The sequence below is a fragment of the Dasypus novemcinctus genome, chromosome 2 (assembly GCF_030445035.2).
Source record: "Dasypus novemcinctus isolate mDasNov1 chromosome 2, mDasNov1.1.hap2, whole genome shotgun sequence".
Classification (NCBI taxonomy): Eukaryota; Metazoa; Chordata; class Mammalia; order Cingulata; family Dasypodidae; genus Dasypus; species Dasypus novemcinctus.
In genome coordinates this window covers 138,124,286-138,144,838 of record NC_080674.1, presented here as the reverse complement: position 1 = coordinate 138,144,838, position 20,553 = coordinate 138,124,286, and positions in this window count along the sequence as shown.

Below are 20,553 nucleotides of genomic sequence, written 5' to 3'. Positions count from 1 at the left end.
AAAAAAAAGAGGTTAAAGAGAAGAGGCAAAGTCAGCCAGTGACTGCAAAGAAGCCACCAGGGAGCTAGGAGGAAAACCAAGAGCATGGTGTGCGGAAAGCCAAGTGAAAAAAGTACATCAAGGAGGAGGGAATGATCAATATTGGCAAATGCCCCTAACAGGTCAGGTAAGATGAGGGCTGAGAACTGACCAGGGGAATTAGCAACATGGAGGTCACTTGGTGGCCTTGATAAGAACAGTTTTGGTGCAATATGGGTTAAAAAGCCTTACTGGAGGGAAACGGACTTTGGCCCAGTGGTTAGGGCGTCCGTCTACCATATGGGAGGTCTGCGGTTCAAACCCCCGGCCTCCTTGACCCGTGTGGAGCTGGCCATGCACAGAGCTGATGCGCGCACGAAGTGCCGTGCCACGCAAGGGTGTCCCCCGCGTGGGGAAGCCCCACGTGCAAGGAGTGCGCCCGTGAGGAAGGTCGCCCAGCGTGAAAAGAAAGAGCAGCCTGCCCAGGAATGGCGCCGCCCACACTTCCCGTGCCGCTGACGACAACAGAAGCGGACAAAGAAACAAGATGCAGCAAATAGACACAGAGAACAGACCCCCGGGGGGGAAATTAAATAAATAAATAAATCTTTAAAAAAAAAAGCCTTACTGGAATAGGTTCAAGAGAAAGAGGACGGGGAAACTGGAGGCAGAAATGTATAGAAAACCCTTAAAGAGTTTAGCTGTAAAGAAACTGGGCAGTAAATGGATGAAGTGGGGTCAAGAGGAATTTTTTATTCATTTTATTAAAGATGGTAGAAATAGTAGCATGCTTGCTAGGCTGATGGAAATGATTTAGTAGAGAGTGAAAAAATTGATGATATGGAAAGAGAACAGGAGCTACTGGAGCAATAAGTGGGGAAAATGGCTTTACAACAGAACACAAATAGGCCATCCATGGTAACAAGCCATTTTGAAGGAGTTTTTGTTTTATGTAGAAAATTACATTTTAAAAATCTAATTTATAATGTTATTCATAAGAAAGCAAGAGTGTTTGTCAGGTCAGTGGAAAGTCAGCTCAAAAGGTGGCAGCTGGGGAGTCGAGGCAGGTTAGTATGGGGAACGAGGGAAGACAGCTGGGACCCGGCAGAGAACATGGCCACTAGACCCTACCCAGAAACCCCTTGAGGGAAGGCTGCTGCTAGGAACAAAGCTGGAAAGACACCGCCGAGACCCTGGCCATGAGGTCCCATTTGGAACTATTTCTGGGGTCAAAGGGAAGCCCCAGATAACTCCAACAGGTCTCCCATTGGTCCAGGATAACACCAAACAAAAGATCTCTCCTTTGACCCCTGACAGGTAACAGGTGGCACAGCCAATTAGAACTGGAAACAGCTGGGGCTCCTCCCCCAACCTTAGGAAAGGGGAGGAAGGAAAGGCCTTAAAAAGGCCTAACCTGGGGCCCCACGTGCACATCTCACCTGTAGCACAACCTGCATCCATGTCTAGGATATTATTTATTACTTAACCTTTTCTTGTTTCTTAATAAACTTTTCCAAAAAGAAAAAGAAAAAAGGTGGCAGCTGTGCCCTAAAGGACATTCTTCCCAAGTACTTGTCCTGCAGAAACATTCTCTGCCTTTTGAAGGGCATGCTAACCTTCAAGAAGGTCAGAAGTCACACACTGAAAATATGCCCCATATTTAGGGCAAGGCCTGAAAGAGTGGGTCCTTCTATTGGTCACTTACATTCAAATTCCATTTGGAAGCCGCTCCAGATGAGATTCAAAAGAACGATGGGAATAGAGGAAGGAAAGAAACAATTATGTTTTATAGTCAGTTTAATTTCATTTAGGACTAGAAAGGAAGAAAGAAGGGGTAGAAAGCAATGTTCTATTTTAAGTATATGGATAGGGTGATGATGAGTCAATTAAATTAGCCCAGAAACAGTGCTAAAGGGAAGGAGAGAAAATAATCTGCTATTTTAAGAAAATGGATGGGGTGACAATGACTTAATTACATTAGCTAAGAAACCACTTAGTGCTTATTGTACCTTTCAGAAAGTGAGGCCTGAAGACTTGAATGTAGGCCAGAGCTGGAGGCTTAACTGCAGAGTCAGAAGCAAAAACTAACAAGAGATAGGATGAAGGTGGAAAATGATATTGTCATCTTTATCTCTCTGAGAGCTGCCACTCAGGTCCTCCTCTATGCCCTAGGCCAGTGCACACAGCACTGTTGAGATGAACAACTGTACCAGCCACAGAGAGTGTGCCATCTGAGGTCAAAACAGGATTGCTGTGTACTCGTCTAACAATACACAGACAGGAGAAATATGTAAGCAAGTGCAACAATGTGCAGGAGTCTTCACCTCTATTCATTTTTATTTTAAATTTCATTTAGCAATAGCTCTGTTTCTTTGATTCAAACAGTGCAACTAAGAGCTAGCATATTAACAGCTTTGTGCTTTTCTAAGTAGTTTAAATTTATTTTTAAAATTTCTCTCCCCTCCCCACCCTTGTCTGCTCTATGTGTCCATTCGCTTTGTGTTCTGTGTCCACTTGCACCCTCGGCAGCACAGGGGTTCTCTTTTTTTTTTTTTTTTAATTTTATTTATTTATTTAATTCCCCTCCCCTCCCCCGGTTGTCTGTTTTTTTTTTCTGTGTCTTTTTGCTGCATCTTGTTTCTTTGTCCGCTTCTGTTGTCGTCAGCGGCACAGGAAGTGTGGGTGGCGCCATTCCTCAGCAGGCTGCTCCCTCCTTCGCACTGGGCGGCTCTCCTACGGGTGCACTCCTTGCGCGTGGGGCTCCCCTACGCGGGGGACACCCCTGTGTAGCACAGCACTCCTTGCGCGCATCAGCACTGTGCTTGGGCCAGCTCCACACGGGTCAAGGAGGCCCGGGACTTGAACCGCGGACCTCCCATGTGGTAGACGGACGCCCTAACCACTGGGCCAAAGTCCGTTTCCCGGGGATTCTCTTTTTGTTGCGTCATCTTGCTGTGTCAGCTCTCCCTGTGTGCAGCCCCTCTCCTGGGCGGTCTGCACTTTTTTCACGCAGGGTGGCTCTCTTGCTGGGCACACTCCTTGCACACGGTAGCTCTGCACATGGGCCAGCTCACCACACGGGTCAGGAGGCCCTGGGGATTGAACCCTGGACCCTCCCATATGGTAGGCAGACACTCTACCTGTTGAGCCACGTCCATTTCCCATACGTAGTTTAAATGTATCAATTAATTTCAAGTAGGGACTACTGTTATTCTCCCTTTACATGAGGAAACTGAGGCACCAAGAGGTTAGGTAACCTGCCCTGCACACATAGCTTGTCGGTAGGCTGGGAGTCAACCCACACCATTAATGCCTAAAGGCCATACTTTCAACCACTATAGATTAAGGCCTGTCTCAGGACCAGGAACTTTTGGATTATCAAGAATTCTTTACTGACTTTATTTGTGTGTATTTATGAAAAATCCATTTTGATATCCCGTCCCAAGTTAGCCAGTTTTTACTGACTAGAAATTTCTAGTCTTCCAGAGATATTAAAGTAATAGAAAAACCTAGCTACCCTTTCTCATAAATTCAAACTATTTCAGGGAATACTCATCTATATGAGAAATGGTGAGTCAGAGCTGTTTGAAGGATTGGGGAGTGATGCCTTGTTCACATTGCTAATTGTCTCACTGCACTAAAATTAAAACTTTATACAATTTTTATTGTGAATATTCTTCAGATAGAGTTTAGTTATTTAAATGATTTCTGACTTCAAGTGTTCATATGAATGAATAGTAACTCGGCATGTTCTGTTCAATGCCAATATTTAACAATCAATAAGATACTAAATTTATACAATTCACCACAAAAAGAGCTGATAGGAAGTGGGGAGAGGGAGAGGAAAAAAAGAGGGCTGCAAATAGAGGGAAAAAATGAGAAAGAGGAATTCAATTTTGCAACTAAGGAGGAAAATTTTCCTCTTTCCTTTAGAAATTGTGTGCAGAAAGGGGAAAATGAAACAAAGAAATCAGATAATATTCTGTCAGACATGAAGTGTCTCCATTTTGTAACAGAAGTAGTCTCTGGTAGTCTCTGGTTTTTTTCCACTGCTACTGGCCTCAAACAAGGGAATATTAGGGAATATTACGTTGTAATCTTTGATACTCGGGATCACATTTCTCACTTTTGTATTTCACATAGAATCTAGTGCTATGCTTTGTATATATAGAGGTGTTAATAGATTCTGATTTGCCTGGGAGACAGATTGGATGAGCAGAACATAAGCAGAACTGTGCGGTACTCCTGGAGACACTTTAGTCTTAGAGACACACATGTAAGTGTGTACAACTGGGAAAGTATAGTCAATGTGAACAGTCGTTTTATAATGGTAGAATTGCTCTCTAGTAACCAGGTCAAAGCACACGTTTCTCTAAAACACGACCTAACTAATGGCTTATACCGAGCAAAATCCTAAGAATAGTTCTGCCCTGATTTGCTTTGTGATCTTAAATAATTTATTATCTTCTGTCCTTCTATCTCATTTTCTACATCTGTAATAGAATATTCTATCAAAGTGCCATAAAGTCACATTAGCTAAATGTGCTGTTCCAGATGGAAATGTGTTGTTTGCTGCTTGCTTAGCAATATTTCCTGAGAAAAAACATCAAAAGTATTTTTAACCAGGGTTATTCTTAAAACAAATTATATAATTAAAGGCAAGCATATGACCAGAGCATTATGCACTGACAACTTATATTTACGGAAATTCAATACTTCTAAGTAATTCCATATCAAGTATTACTCAGCCACACTGATACAAAGTATAAAGGAATTAGAGTGATCATAAGCAGAAACAAGCAAAACTTTAACTGGATAAATACCTACATTATAGTTGCTGTGGCAACCCACAACTTTTCTTTTCCTCCATTGCGTGTGTATCAAAGCCACAGCATGATGTTTTTGAAAATGACGTTATAGCAACCCAGTTCTGAGTACAATAGCTATTGACTCATCCTACTGAATTGTGTTTTTCAGCCTTACTTGTTCACTATTATGGAGCGAAGCAATAATTGCTTTAGTTGCTAGAAAAAAATAGGCAGCCTTTATTTTTAGTGCAAAGAGTCAGTATTTCATTCTTCTGGAAAGGATACTGAGGTACAATCAGAATAAACAACAGATGTGGTTTATATATAAGCTGCTCCCAGAAAGCTTCCTAGTGCCAGGCTTGGTTAAATGGTAACTGATAATTTTAAAATACCAAAATATAACAGGATCCTGGGCTTATCAGTTATTGGTGTAATCCATGTAATTATCAATAAAATAAAATAGAATAAAATAAAATGCATTGTGTTTGTCACTATGCCAAGACCACAGACACTAACAATCCAACATAAACCACACTTTCTTTTTAAAATAACCTTTTTTATTGTATATGACAAATACTATACAATTGCTTTTCGGCCTTTTGGCTAAGATCAAGGGTATAATAAATACAATACAATTCAGAATGTATACAATTCTGTACAAAACACACATATATAGAAAGGAACAGAAATCACAAGTGTATAAGCTCAATGAATGCTCACAAAGTGAACATGACAGTGAAACCCCACCTAGATCATAATATAGAACATTACTAGCACCCTTGTTCCTTTCCCTGTTATTCACCTTCTCTTGAAAGTTATCCACTGTCCAACTTCTATGTTATAGACTGTTTTTAGCCTTTAAAAAAAAAAACTCTTTAAATAAGAGTATAACATAATTCAGAAAAGTGCACAAATCAAAAGCTCACAACCAATACATTTTCATAAACTCATATAACCAGCACCCAGATTAAAAAACAGAGTATTACCAGCATCCCAGAAGGGCCCTTTTGTCCTCTTTCAGTTATTCCCCCCAAACTCAAGAGTAACCACTATCCTAGTTTTTAAGACCATAGATTAATCTATTTTTAATCTTTATGTAAATGGAATCATAAAGCATGTATTTCTTTGTGTCTAACTTTTTCAACCCAACATTTTGTTTGTGAGAATTATCCCATGATGTGTATAACAATACTTTTTACTCTCATTGCTGGAATGAATATACCAAAATTTATTTATTCAATCTACTGTTTTGATTATGTGAGTTGCTTCCAGTTTGGGCTATTACAAACAGTAATGCTATAAAAAGTTTTGTACATGTCTTTTGGCGAACATAGTCCCATATCTCAGAATGCAAATGCTGGCTCATGGAATATGCATATGTCTACCTTTAGCAGACACTGCCAAAAAGGTTTCCAAAGTTGTACCAACTTACATTCCAGTTAGCAGCATCTGGAAGTTCCAGATGCTCTACATCCTTGCCAATACTTGGTTTTATCTATCATTTACATTTTACTCGCTCTGGTGGGCACTGTAGTTTTGCATTTCCATGTTGACTGATAATGTTGAACACCTTTTCACAGATTTATCAGCCAATTAGAGATCCTTTTTTTTTGAGGTGTCTATTCAAGTCTTAAGCCCTTTTTTCCAATGATCTGTCTTTTGTATACTGATTTGTAGAAATTCTTTATATATTCTGGATATGAGTCAGATATATGCATTGCAAATATCTTCTTCCACTATGTAGCTTGCACATTCACAAGTGGTATCTTCCTAGATTTCCTAATGGCATCTTCTGGCAAACAGAGATTTTTAGCTTTATTGTAGCCCAATTAATTTTTTTTTCTTATGGTTAAAGCTTTGTTGTGTCCTATATAAGAAATCTTTGCTTACTCCAACATCATGAAGATACTCTCGTATATTTTTCTTTTAAACTTTTATCTTTCATGTTTTGATCTATGTATCATTTGGAAAGGATTTTTGAGTATACTGTGAATTAGGGTCCACAATTTTTCTTTTTTCCTTTTAAGCTAGCTACAGTGGGTTTTATTACAACTAAAATAATTCCAACTGACGCAGCATCTAACCCAGCATTCTCATTGTACGGGAACAGAAATGGAAGCCCAGGGACAATAAATGATTTCATCAAAGTTTTCAGTGACGAAAGTGTGACTAGAACCCAGCCTCTTGTTCCCCCTTCAGTGGGCTTTGCCCCAGTGATGCTAGATAACTGTGGAATGAACAAATGACTCACTTGAATCTCAGCTTGCAATTACCTATTTCTTAATGGGTTTGCCTTCTTCTTTTGTCTGAATAGGTAACAAACTGTCTCTGGGGTACTTACATCCCAGAAGAGAACAATTCTGCTTTCCCTGCCCAAGCGGCTTTAGCTAATTATGGAAAGGTCTTCTTTGGTGTAGTGGAGTCGGTGATACATTGCTCAGATGCCCTCTTCAAAGGCAGACCCTCATTCTCTCACCTCCTGAAGAGCTGGCTGCTGAAGGCTCATAGTGAGGGCTCTTTCTACAAGTTGCCCCACTGAAGGGAGTTGCCTAACCCAAGGCCAAGTCCTTTTGCCTTTATTCAGGACAATTCCAAAGGCCATTTCAGCTCTAAGCCCCCTCTGTAGCTGGCACTGGCAGTTCAACAACTCCCTCTGCCCAATCTAGCGTCCTCACTCCCTCACAGGGGTTATTCTTGAGAGTACTCTTTAATTTAAATTTCCTTTATGCAAATCTCTTAGAGTCTCTTTCTCTGGGAATCCTATGTAAAATAGTGGTCTTTACATTATTCTGTTGCCAGAATAAAAGATAAGCAAGGAAAAGAAGCTACACAAGGAAAAGAAGCTACACAGGACATTTTGTGCCAGAAAGCTTAAATTCCACCAAAGTTCTCCCTCCTCATGAATGAATCCTGTTTTTCTCATTTCAATTTATTTATTTTTAATGGTGTTAGGTACAAGTTATTTTATATTAATACCTTTATTTACTTCTTTAAGAGATGAAAACTACATCATATATAATTACTATATTTTTAGAAATCAACTTATAGTAAATTATTTTTATATTCTTAAAACCCCACATGTAATCCTGATTTAACTACACTATAATTGCTTGCTTACTTGCTTGTCTTCCCCACTAGATTGTCTTGTTTTTTGAATCCCTAGCTCCTAGCTCTGAACTTGAACCTGGGCAAGTATTCAGTTACTGTTGAATGAGCAAATGAAAAGACTGCATTCAGCTGAAATTAGGAATAAGATTATAGCAGGAAAAAAAAACAATAAATTAAAGGCTGAATCACATTTCATTGAATGAAAGATTTCATATCCCCAGAAGCCTAGAGATACTATCAGTAGATTGCCAGAAAGACGTTTTAGAAATTTATTTTCTTCTAAAAGAGTAGTATCTGGAATTCTAAGTTTGGCAACACGGTATATGAAGGTAATGTACAACCATTCCCACAACAAAATGCTAAGATACAAATGCTAAGATTTTTATTTTTTTTTACTTAAAAAAATTTCAAAGTTAGAAAAAAGTTGAAAAAAATGGTACAATGAACACCCATATGTACAGTTTACTTAGAATCACCAATTATTAATTTTTTTCCCATTTACTTTTGATATAGGCTATGGGTGGGGGCTGTTTGTCTCTTCATAGATAACCTAAACTGTATGTGTCAGACAGTGAAAGCTGCAGCCCTGCCCTTGGTAACCATGACAACAACTCCAGTCCCAGAAGAACAATTAAGAATGTAAACTCTATAAACTTTAAATATTCAGGGAAAATGCAAACCAAATGTGTTAAAAAGCTTACATGGAATGTATGAAGTTCATGCTAAAAGCTTACCTAGAATGTGGGGGTTATGTGTTAATTCAAACTTATTAAGCACTGAAACAAAGGACCATTTAACTCTTCCTCTGTATAAAAGAAACTAAAAAATCTTATTCAGGGCTCGGGTTTTAAACAGAAAGGTCCCAAGCCCGCCTGTTGTAAATAAATTCTCTTTTCCCTTCCAAAGTTATTACTGAGTTCTGGCCTTTCCATGCGCAAATAATTGAACCTCTCTCAGTGTCTGCAACATCTGGGGGCTCTCCTGGGATTTGCAAATGAAGGCCAGAGAAGGTAGCACTTCACTACCTGTTCCGGATCCCCAAGGAAGCCAGGAGGACTCAGGTGACCCCAAATCTGGGCACCCCTTTTCTGGGTGTTTAGTCCAGAAAAGATGTGGGCTCTGCCAGAATCCTCCACATGAAAATCGGGGGCAATGGAAGGTCTGGAGAAAAATTCTGGGAAAAGACTCTAAATGGGGAAAAAGGTAAGACTCCCCCAGGGGAGCATAGTGTAAGGAAAACCCTAGCTTTAATTGTTAGGAAAGGAAGTCTGATCAACTTCCAGGAGACCCCATTACCTCCAGAAATTGGGGGGAAGCCATCTCCTCCAGGTCTGAAAGAAAAGAAAAAAAGCCTGGTGTTTGGATTTGGCCAGCTGCATGTTAGCATTCAGTTCTTGTCTTGTCTCCACTGAGGTAGTGACGGCTTGATTATAATAGGAAAGGATGTTTATAGGTTCAAGTCCTAACATCCTAAAAATTGGTCTGGATTTAGAAAATCTTAGTTACAGGAAAATGAATTGGCTTTCTAGTGAAGCTTGGTCTGGGTGTAAAGGTAAACAGTGAAAAGATTTAGCCAGAGTCTTTTGTTCTGGTGCTGAATTGCAGATAAATTTGCTTTGTAAACAGCCAGGGTAAACAGAAAATCCTGTTAAATTTTAGTATTGAAAGTTCTCTCTTTCTAAGGTTTGTAATGGTTGCATGGGCAGTCATGTCGGGAAAATAGAAACTGTGAGTCAGATTAATAGGCTTTGTGCTTCTGTCTGTGTCTGTCTGGTGCTGGTGTTAAATTGTGGAATTATGTAAAGTGGTGAACTTGGTTAAGCTGGAACCCTCCCTTTCCATTAGCAAAGGAGAAAAATAATTGTAGTTTATAAGGCAAAATCATAAAGTCTGAATGTTTGTGCATGCTCTGCTTTCTCATATCTGGGTCTGTCCCATTTGCCAGGGCGCAGGGATTGTGTCTGCACTGCACACCCAAGTTTATTAAAATTGGCCCCAGTCAGGATGGCTGAAAAAACCAATAATTTAAATCATGGCCCTGCGGGGGGTGGGGATGGGGGGTTCCCTGGGAAAGTGCTGAACCTAAAAGGTTCTTTTCAAGCCATTTTTAGCAACCTAGAACTCACCACCATTACCTTCTCCTCCTCCTCCCTTCAGGAGGGTGCATAACAAAAGCAGAGAGCTGGGAAAAGGGGGAGTGTCTTGCCCCTTTCCATGCTGCAGAAGTTGGTGCCCCTCATGCAAACCACCTTGCGAGCTATTCCATGACTGGAGTTGGAAGCTCCATTTCCAAAAAAAACGGGAGAGGAAGACGTGGTGTGACATGGACTTCAGCTACTGATTAGTAGATTCTGCAGGCTGATGATATATAATCCTATGAACAGCTAAACTTTGAGCCTGTCCAGGTCAGAAGGAGGCCAGTAACCACCATTTTGACTCAGTCCCCAGCGTGAGGGGAAGTGGGGCTGATTAAAAATTACAGTGCTGCCATAGGGATCGCTTTCTTTCCACCCAGGTTAGATTGCAGGTCTAGCCTAAACCCCAGCCCCACCTGCGGCAGGGAGGAAGCTGGGGGGACCTGTACCAACTCTCTGGGAAATTGCAAGTCACACTGCAGAGGCCGGTGCCCATCCTACTCTAGGGTACAAGCCACCTCAGGAACTATTCTGTGGCTGGTGTTAGAAGCTCCATTTTCCATAAATGGTGGAGGAAGAGACAGTTGTTCACTGACCTAAGCTACTGATTAGTGGACTTGGCCAGCTAAAGTATAATCCTTGAAACAGCTAGGGTTGGAGCCTGCTCAAGTTGGAAAGAGTCCAGTAGCAGCCATTTTGACTCTGCCCCCAGCATGAGGGGAAGCCTGGCTCACTGAAAATTCAGTGGAGTTAGGGACTGGTTTCTTTACACTAAGATTGGCCTGTGGCCCTAGCCTAGGCTCCAGCCCTACCTCCAGCAGAGAGGAAGCTGCAGAGAGGAAGCTTGACTTTCACCAGGCTCTCTAGGCACTGCAAGTGCTCTATGTAGGCACTATTGGTCACCTGGGGCTGCACTTCCACACCCCAGTAGGATAGGAGAGGGTGCTGGGTATCCTTGGCCTCTCTGGGCAACAGCAGGAGTTTTCAGCCCCTGCAAAATGGTTTGTTGAGTTCTTCAAGTCCATCTTCACTTCTGTCCCCCAATAGGATAGGAGGGGGCTGTTGTTCCCTCCGCCTCTCAGGGCAACCGCAGGCACTTTTGGCCTGCATAAACCTGACCATAGAGCATCTGTGGTTCCACCCCCATCCCCAATAGGGCAAGAGACAGACTGTATTTGCTCAGCCTCTCTGGGTAACTGCAGGAGCTTTTGGCCCACACAGCCTAGACTGGTAGATCCACCGTCACCCCCAGTAGGAAATGAGGGAACTGGTGTTTCCACAGCCTTTCTGGCAAGGGTAGACATTTTTGGCCTGCATGAACTGGACTGTTGGATGCCTATGGAGCCACCCCCACCCCCAATAGGATAGGAGAGGTCTGATATTTCCTCAGCCTCTCAGCGATGGCAGGTATTCTTGACCTAAAGGGACTGAACTATTGGGTGCTCATAGAACCACCCTCATCATCCACAAGGACAGGATGGGACTGGTACTTCCTCAGCCTCTCTGGACAAGGGTGGGTACTTTCAGCCTACAGGCCCTGAACTGTTGGACATTGGTGGTTCCGTTTCCACACCTAAAGGGCAGAAGGGACAGTACTCCCTCAGCCTCTCAGGGCAACTTCAGGCATATTTGGCCCACATAGATTAGATTGTCGGACACTCCAGAGGGTCCATTCCCATCCACAGCAGGGAGGGAATCTGGTGCTACGTCAGTTTACCTGGGCAACTGTGGTCATTTTGGACTCACACGACATAGATTGCTGCCCACAACTATAGCTCCATCCCTGCCCAAGGTAGGGAAGGAAGGGGTATAAAGCTTCATCAGTGTCTCTGGGCAAATACAGACACTCGTGTCCTGCACAACTTGGATTATTATACATGGCTGCAGCTCTGTCCTTACCTCTGGTAGGGGAGAATGGTGGGAGAAGTTTCATCAGCTCCTGGGGCAATGAGGGCAGCTTCAGCTTCCACAGTTTACAGCATCTACTATATCTTCAGCTCCTACTATACAACCAGAAAGGGAGAAAGGCTAGACAGCCCTAAATTAATGAGAGAAACTGAATAAACCAGAATAAATACATCTCATAAGCCAGACACCAAGGCATGAACAAAAAATTACAATCCATACCAAGAAACAGGAAGATATGGCCCAGTTAAAGGAGCAAGATAACTCTCCAGATGACATAAAGGAATTGAGACAACTAATCACAGGTGTTAAAACAAATCTCCTTAATAAATTCAATGAGATTGTTAAAGAGATTAAGGATATTAAGAAGACATTTGAAAGCATACATAGAAAAATAGCAGACCTTATGGGAATGAAGGGTACAACAAATGAAATTAAAAACACACTGGATGCATATAACAGCAGATTTGAGGAAGCAGAAGAAAGGATCAGTTAAACTCAAGGACATGGCATCTGAAAGCGAACATACAAAAGTACAGATGAAGCAAAGAACGGAAAGAATTAACAGGGTCTCAGGGAACTAAATGACAGCAAGAGATGTGCAAACCTATGTGTCATAGGTGTCCCAGAAGGAGAAGGGAAAAGGAGCAGAAGGAATATGTGAAGAAATAATGGTGGAAAATTTCCCAACCCTATTGAAGGACATAGATATCCTTGTCCAAGAAGCACAACGTACTTCCATCTAAATACATCCAAATAGACCAACTCCAAGACACATCCTAATCAGAATGTCAAATGCCAAAGACAAAGAGATAATTCTGAGAGCAACAAGAGAAAAGCAATGCATAGCATATAAGGGATACCCAATAAGATTAAATGCTCATTTCTCACTAGAAACCATGGAGGCAAGAAGGCAGTGGTATGATATATTTAAGATACTGCAAGAGAAAAACTGCCAGCCAAGAATTTTATATCTGGCAAGATTATCTTTCAAAAAGGAGGGCAAGATTAGAATATTCACAGATAAACAGAAACTGCTCTCAGTTTATAACAAAAGACCAGTTTTGCAGGAAATACTAACGGGAATGTTATAACCTGAAAAGAAAAGAAAGGAGAGAGGCTTGGAAGAGAGTCTAGAAATGATGACTGTATCAGAAACAGTAACTAAAAATGTCAAAATAAAATGATGTAGCAGTTTGGTGTAGTTATGAATTCCAAAAGTAGATATTAGATTATGTTTGTAAACTGGTCTGTCTGAAGTCTCACATTTACTTAAATTAAATTATGATTAGGGATTTGATTGGGCTACATCAGTAAGGCGTTTAGTTACTTACCCCTTGGTGGGTGGGGACTCACAGATAAAAGACATGGCAAAAGAAGATACTTGGAGCTTTGATGCTGGAGCTTTTATATTGGAGTTTTAATGCTGGATTCTTGATGTGGAGCCCCAGGAAGTATCACACAGAGGAGCTTGTTTGTGAGGAAAGAGAAGCAAGCCCTGTGAAGAGAGGAACCCAGAAAGCCTGAATCCTGGCAGATGTCAATAGCCATCTTGCTCCAACACATGGCAAAAGACTTTGGTGAGGGAAGTAATTTATGCTTTATGGCCTGGTAACTGTAAACGTCTACCACAAATAAATGCCCTTTATAAAAACCAACCAATTTCTGGTATTTTGCATCAGCACCCCTTTGGCTGACTAATACAACAGATAAAATGCAAAGATCCAAAGGATGAAGTAAGAATTGCCTTTATAGTAATGACATTGAATATTAATGGATTAAACTACCCAATCAAAAGACACAGCCTGGATGAATTGATAAGAAAATATAAGTCATCTATATGCTGTTTGCAAGAGACTCACCTTAGACCCAAGGATACCAAGAGATTGAAAATGAAAGGGTGGAAAAAGATATTCCGCATATGCAGTAACCAAGAGAAAAAGTAGTGTAGCTATACTTATATCAGATGAACTAGACTTTAAAAGCAAAACTATTATTAGAGACAAGGAGGGATTTTACATATTAATAAACAGGATGATTTGCCAGGAAGAAATAACAATTATAAATATATATGCACCTAACCAGGATACCCCAAGATACGTGAGGCAAACACTGAAAAAACTGAAGGGAAAGACAGACATCTTGATAATAATAGTTGGAGACTTCAATATACCACTCTCAGCATTGGATGGAATATCTGGGCAGTGGATCAATAAAAAAAACAGCTTGAATAATATCATAAATGGACTAAATGTAATAAATATATACAGAACATTGCACCCCAAAACAGCAGGATATACATTCTTTTTAAGTGCTCATGGATCTTTCTCCAGGATAGACCATATGTTGGGTAACAAAGCAGATCTCAATAAATTCAACAAAATTGAAATTATACAAAATACTTTCTCTGGTCATAATGAAATAAAGTTGGAAATCAACAAGTGGCAGAAAAAGGGAAAATTTACATATATATGTAGATTAAACAACACACTCTTAAAGAATCAGTGGGTCAAAGAAGAAATTTCAAGATAAATCAATAAATATCTCAAGATGAATGACAATGAGAACACAAAATATCAGAACATATGGGATGCAGTAAAGGCAGTGTAGAGAGGAAAATGTATAGCTCTCAATGATTACATTAATAAAGAAGAAAGAGCTAAAATCAGTGATCAAACTATATAGTTGGAGGAACTAGAAAAAGAACAATAAACTAATCCCAAAGTAAGTAGAAGAAATGAAATAACAAAAATCAAAGTTGAAATAAATGAAAGTGAGAACAAAAAAATAATAGAATTACAAAACCAAAAGTTGGTTCTTTGAGAAGTTTAACAAAATTGACAAAGCCTTAGCTAGACTGACTAAGAAAAAAAGAGAAGATTCAAATAAATGAAATAAAAAATGAAAAGGGGAACATTACTGCTGACCCCACAGAAATAAGAGCGATCATAACAACTTTATGCTGAAAAACTAGACAATGTAGATGAAACGGAAGAATTCCTAGCAATGTACAAACAACCTACACTGACCCTAGAAGAAATAGAAAACTTCACCAAACCAATCACAAGTAAAGAGATTAAAACAGTCATCAAGCAGCTCCCCCAAATGAAAAGCCCAGGACCAGGCTTTTTGACAGGTAGTTTGACAGGTGATTTCTACCAAGCATTCAAAGGAGATTTAATATCAATCTTACTCAAGATTTTCAAAAAAATTGAACAAGAAGGAATGCTACCAAACTCATTCTATGAAGCCAATATCACCCTAATACCAAAGCCAGATAAAGATATTATGAAAAAAGAAAATTACAGACACAGTTCTCTAATGAACACAGATGCAAAAATCTTCAGTAAAATACTTGCTATCAAATCAAATAGCACATTAAAAGAATTATTCATCATGATCAAGCGGGTTTTATACTAGGCATGCAAGGGTGGTTCAGCACAAGAAAATCATTCAGCATAATACACTACATTAATAAATCAAAAAAGAAAAATCACATGATCTTATCAATTGATGCAGAAAAAGAATTGTACAATATACAGCATCCTTTCTTGATAAAAATACTACAAAAAATAGGAATTGCAGGAAGCTTTCTCAACATGATAAAGGCCATATATGATAAACCCACAGCTAACATTGTACTCAATGGTGAAATATTGAAAGCTTTCTCATTGAGATCAGGGAGAAGATAAGGATGCCCTTTGTCACTACTATTGTTCAATATAGTGCTGGAGGCTCTAGCTAGAGCAATCCTTCAAGACAAGGAAATAAAATGTACCCAAATAGGAAAGGAGAAAGTAAAACTTTCACTATTCAAAGATGATATGATCCTATATCTAGAAAGTCCTGAAAAATCTACAACAAAACTGCTAGAGCTAATAAAATATTTCAGTAGAGTGTCAGGATACAAGAGCAATACAGAAGAACCAGTGGTGTTTCTATACAATTGTAATGTGCAGTTTGAGAAGGAAGTCAGGAAAAAAATTCCATTTAGAATAGCAACTGAAAGAAACAAATATTTAGGAATAAACTTAACCAAGGATGTAAAGTACTTGTATTCAGAAAACTATAATGCATTGGCTAAAAGAAATTTTAAAAAAACCTAAATAATTGGAAGAACATTCTATGCTCATGGATCAGAAGACTAAATATCATTCAGATGTAAATTCTACCTAAATTGATATACAGATTCAATGCAATCCCCCCAAAATTCCACCAGCATTTTAAAAAACAAATGGAAACCAAAATTATTAAATTTATCTGGAAGGGTAAGAGGCCTAGAATAGCCAGAAATAGCTTAAAAAGGAAAAGTGAAGTTGGAGGACTCTCACTTCCAGACTGTAAATCATACTACCTAGCTAAGTGATAATAACAGGATGGTACCAGCATAAAGATAGACACATAGACCAGTGGAATCAAATTTATAGTTCAGAACCAGACCCTCACATATATGGTGAAGTGATTTTTGTGAAGCCTGTCAAACCCACCCAGCTGGGACAGAACAGTCTATTCAACAAATGGTGCTAGGAGAACTGGATACTCACAGCTAAAAGAAAGAAGACCTCTAACCCACACCTTATACAAAAATTAAACTCAAAATGGATCATTAAACTCAAAATGGATCAAAATATAAAAGCAAATACCATAAAGCTACTAGAAGAGAATATAGGGAAACATCTTCAAGACCTGGTGGTAGGTGGTGTATTTTTTTTTTCTCTCCCCTTTCCCCCAACTGCCCCCCCCCCGCCCCGTTGTCTGCTCTGTGTCCACTTGCTGTGTGTTCCTCTGTGACTGCTTCTATCCTTATCAGTGGCATTGGGAATCTGTGTTTCTTTTTGTTGCATCATCTTGTTGTGTCAGCTCTCCTTGTGTATGGCGCCATTCCTGGGCAGGCTGCAAATTTTTCACTCTGGGCTGCTCTCCTTCCAGGGTGCACTCCTTGTGCATGGGGCTCCCCTATGTGGGGGACACCCCTGCATGGCACGGCACTCCTTGCACACGGTGGTGCATTCTTAAACCTTGCACCAAAAGCACAAGCAATGAAAGAAAACATGGATAAATGGGACCTCCTCAAACTTAAACACTTCTGTGATTCAAAGGACTTCATCAAGAAGGTGAAAAGGCAGCTCATTCAATGGTAGAAAATATTTGGAAACCACTATATTAGTCAGTCAAAGGGGTACCATAAATCTGTTGGATTTTATAAAGGGTATTTATTTGGGGTTACAAAAGGATAAATATTGCACAATCTCATTAATATGAACTAAATATGAAGAATAAACACATGGAATTAAAACCTAGAGCATAGGTTATTAGGAGATAAGAGGAGGATTGAGAAGAACTACCGATGCTTAATGTGTGTAGATGTTTTAATGAACTTGACTGTAAAAGTGTGGAAATAGATAGAGTTGATGGTAATACATTATAGTTAGTAGCAACTGGTTTATAAATGAGATTGTGGCTGAAAAGGGTAGTGAAGGGAAGTAGATGTCAGTTGAAAGAAAGCTAAAGAATAATCTAAGGACTGAATAACAGTGAACCCAGAGGTGGAGGAGAATTATGATTATGGGTACAAAAGTGAGAGTGTCCTTCTGTAAGCTAGAGCAGATGTACATCGCTATTGCAGGGTGGTGGGAATATGGAGAAGCATGGGAAAACTACAATTGTTGTGACCATATACGGTGGTTAACAGCAATACTATAATATTTTTTGCATCAGTGCCAAAAATGTATTGTGTTGATAATGGAGGTGTATGGAAGTGTGCCAAATGTATGTATGGACCATGGTTGGTAGTAATAGTCTGTTGATATTATCTCATAATCTGTAACAAATGTTCCACCACAGTGTGGTATGTTGGTGAAGGAGTGTTGTATGGGAATTCTACACATGTTAATGGTTGTTTTGCAAGTTCACAAACTCTGTAATAAAAATATGTATCTTTAAAAAATAGGGTGGATTGGGGGAAAAACACACCAAATGTAAGATAAGGGCTATAGTTAGTAGTCATATTTTGATGATGCGTTTGGTTAGTTTGTAACAAATGCTTTACAACAAAGCAAAGTGTTGATGAAGGGGTGATGTATGAGACCCCTGTATGATGTTATGTATGTTTATTTTGTAAGTTCAGAATCTTTACTTATTATTTATGTATGTTCATGTATGAATGATATACTTCATTAAAACAGATTTTTAAAAATCAGTTCCTCAAAAAGTCCTACTGGAATTTTTATTGAAATTACAATGAATTTACAGATCAACTGGGGGAAAATCAACATGAGCAAGATGAGCATAGATTATTTCTCTAATTATTTCACTGGAACTTTCTAGCCAAAGTCACTAACATGCTGTAAATCCAACAGGCAATTCTCAGTCTAAATCTTACTTGAACTGCTAGCAGCATCAGACAAAGTTGATTACTTCCTCTTCTATGAAATATTTTTCACTTGGCTTCTAAGACTACATGAGGGGTTGGCAAAATTTTTCTGTAACAGTCCAGACAGCAATACTTTAGGCTTTGTGGACCATATGGTTTCTGTTGCAAACACTCAACTCTGCTCTTGTGGTGTGAACCAAGCCACAGACAATATGTAAACAGATAAGTTTGTTAGTATTCAGTTTTAATTTCCTGGGATGCTCAGGCAAATACCATGCAATGGTTCCGCTCAAACAGTGGAAATTTACTAGCTCATAGTTTTGAGGCTAAGACAGAAGTCCAAATCAAGGCATCATTAAGGCTATCTTTTCTCCCCGAAGACTGTGGCATGGGCTCTTGGTGACGCTCTGTCCTAAGTTTGTAACATGACAAGGCACATGTTGGCATCTCTTGTCACTCCCTTTTCTTCCAGGTTCTGCTAATGTTCAGCTTCTGGCTGCTCCCTCTGTGGCTCCCTATCTGTCTAAGTTTCATTCTGCTTATAAAGGATTCCAGTAATATGATTAAGACCCATCCTGGGCCACACCATAATTGAAGTATCCTCATCAAAAGGTCCAACTTAAAATGGGTTCATACTCATATGAATGGATTAAGTTTAAGAACATGTTTTTCTGAGGTATATACAGCTCCAAACCACCACATGTCCCAATAAAATCTTATTTATGAAAACAGGTGGTGGGTCAGATTTGGATCCAGTGAGCCACAGTTTGCTGATCTCTGCTCTAAATTCTCCTTGTTTTTATCCTAACATACTGGAAATTTCTCTGTTGCTTGTGCTTGTTACTCCTTACTTCCTTTACCTGTTAACACTGGAGTGCCTCAGGACTCAATCCTTGGACCTTTCCTTCTATCTTTAATCACTCTCTTGGTGATCTTATCCAACATTGTGATTTTTAAATGCCTTATCTATGCTATGGCTCTCAATTTTATTTCTTTAGCTCAGACTACTTCCTGACTATCAAATGTTATAGCCAACTTCCTGTTAACATCTTCACTTGGATATCTAGTAGGCACATCAGTAATACGTGTCCAAACTGAACTCCTGATGTTTCTTCCCAAACCTACAGCTTTACCATCTCAATCCATGGCAATGATATCCTTTCAGTTGCTCAGGCAAAAACACTTTGAGATAGGGTTCTTAACAAGGGGTTCATGAGATTGAATTGAAATAAAAAAAGAACGTTATTCTTGTGGGGACATGTTGGTGTGGGTGTGATATATTAAATAATACAGAATATAGTGTGGACTTAGTAAGGATCCATGGTTTTTACCTGACTGGCAAAGAGGTCTGTGGAACAGAAACTGTTAAGAGCCCCTACCTTAGAGTCACCCCTGACTTCTTTCTTTTTGTCTCACCTCATATTAAATCCATCAGGAAACCCTGTGAACGCTATTATCAAAATATATGCAGGAAAGCAGACTCGGCCCAATGGATAGGGTGTCCACCTACCACATGGGAGGTCTGCAATTCAAACCCTGGGCCTCCTTGACCCATGTGGAGCTGGCCCATGTGCAGTGCTGATGCACGCAAGGAGTGCTGTGCCATGCAGGGGTGTCCACCGTGTAGGGGAGCTCCATGTGCAAGGAGTGCACCCTGTAAGGAGAGCCACCCAGTGAGAAAGAAAGTGCAGCCTGCCCAAGAATGATGCCGCACACACAGAGAGCTGACACAACAAAATGACGCAACAAAAAGAAACACAAATTCCTGGTGCTGCCGATAAGGATAGAAGCGGTCACAGAAGAACACACAGCAAATGGACACAGAGAGCAGACAACTGGGGTGGGGGAGGGGAGAGAGAGAGAAAAAATATATATATGCAGAATCTTAACCATTTTTCACCACCTTCACTGCTACCACTCTGGTTCAGGCCACTATTATCTGTTACCAGGATGAATGCAAGAGCCTTCTAATTGGAATCCCTGCTTTCACCTTTTCCCCATAGTCTATTCTCAACACAATACCAGAGTGAAACCTTTAAAACTTAAACTCAGATCATATCACTCCTCCACTCAAAACCAACTAAGGGCTCTGCATTTTATTCAGAGTGAAAAATGAAGTTTACATGAATACACCCATTCCCTGACCCCCTCAACTACATCATTTCTGTAATCTCCTACTGCTTTTCCTGTCAAATATAAAAGGCAG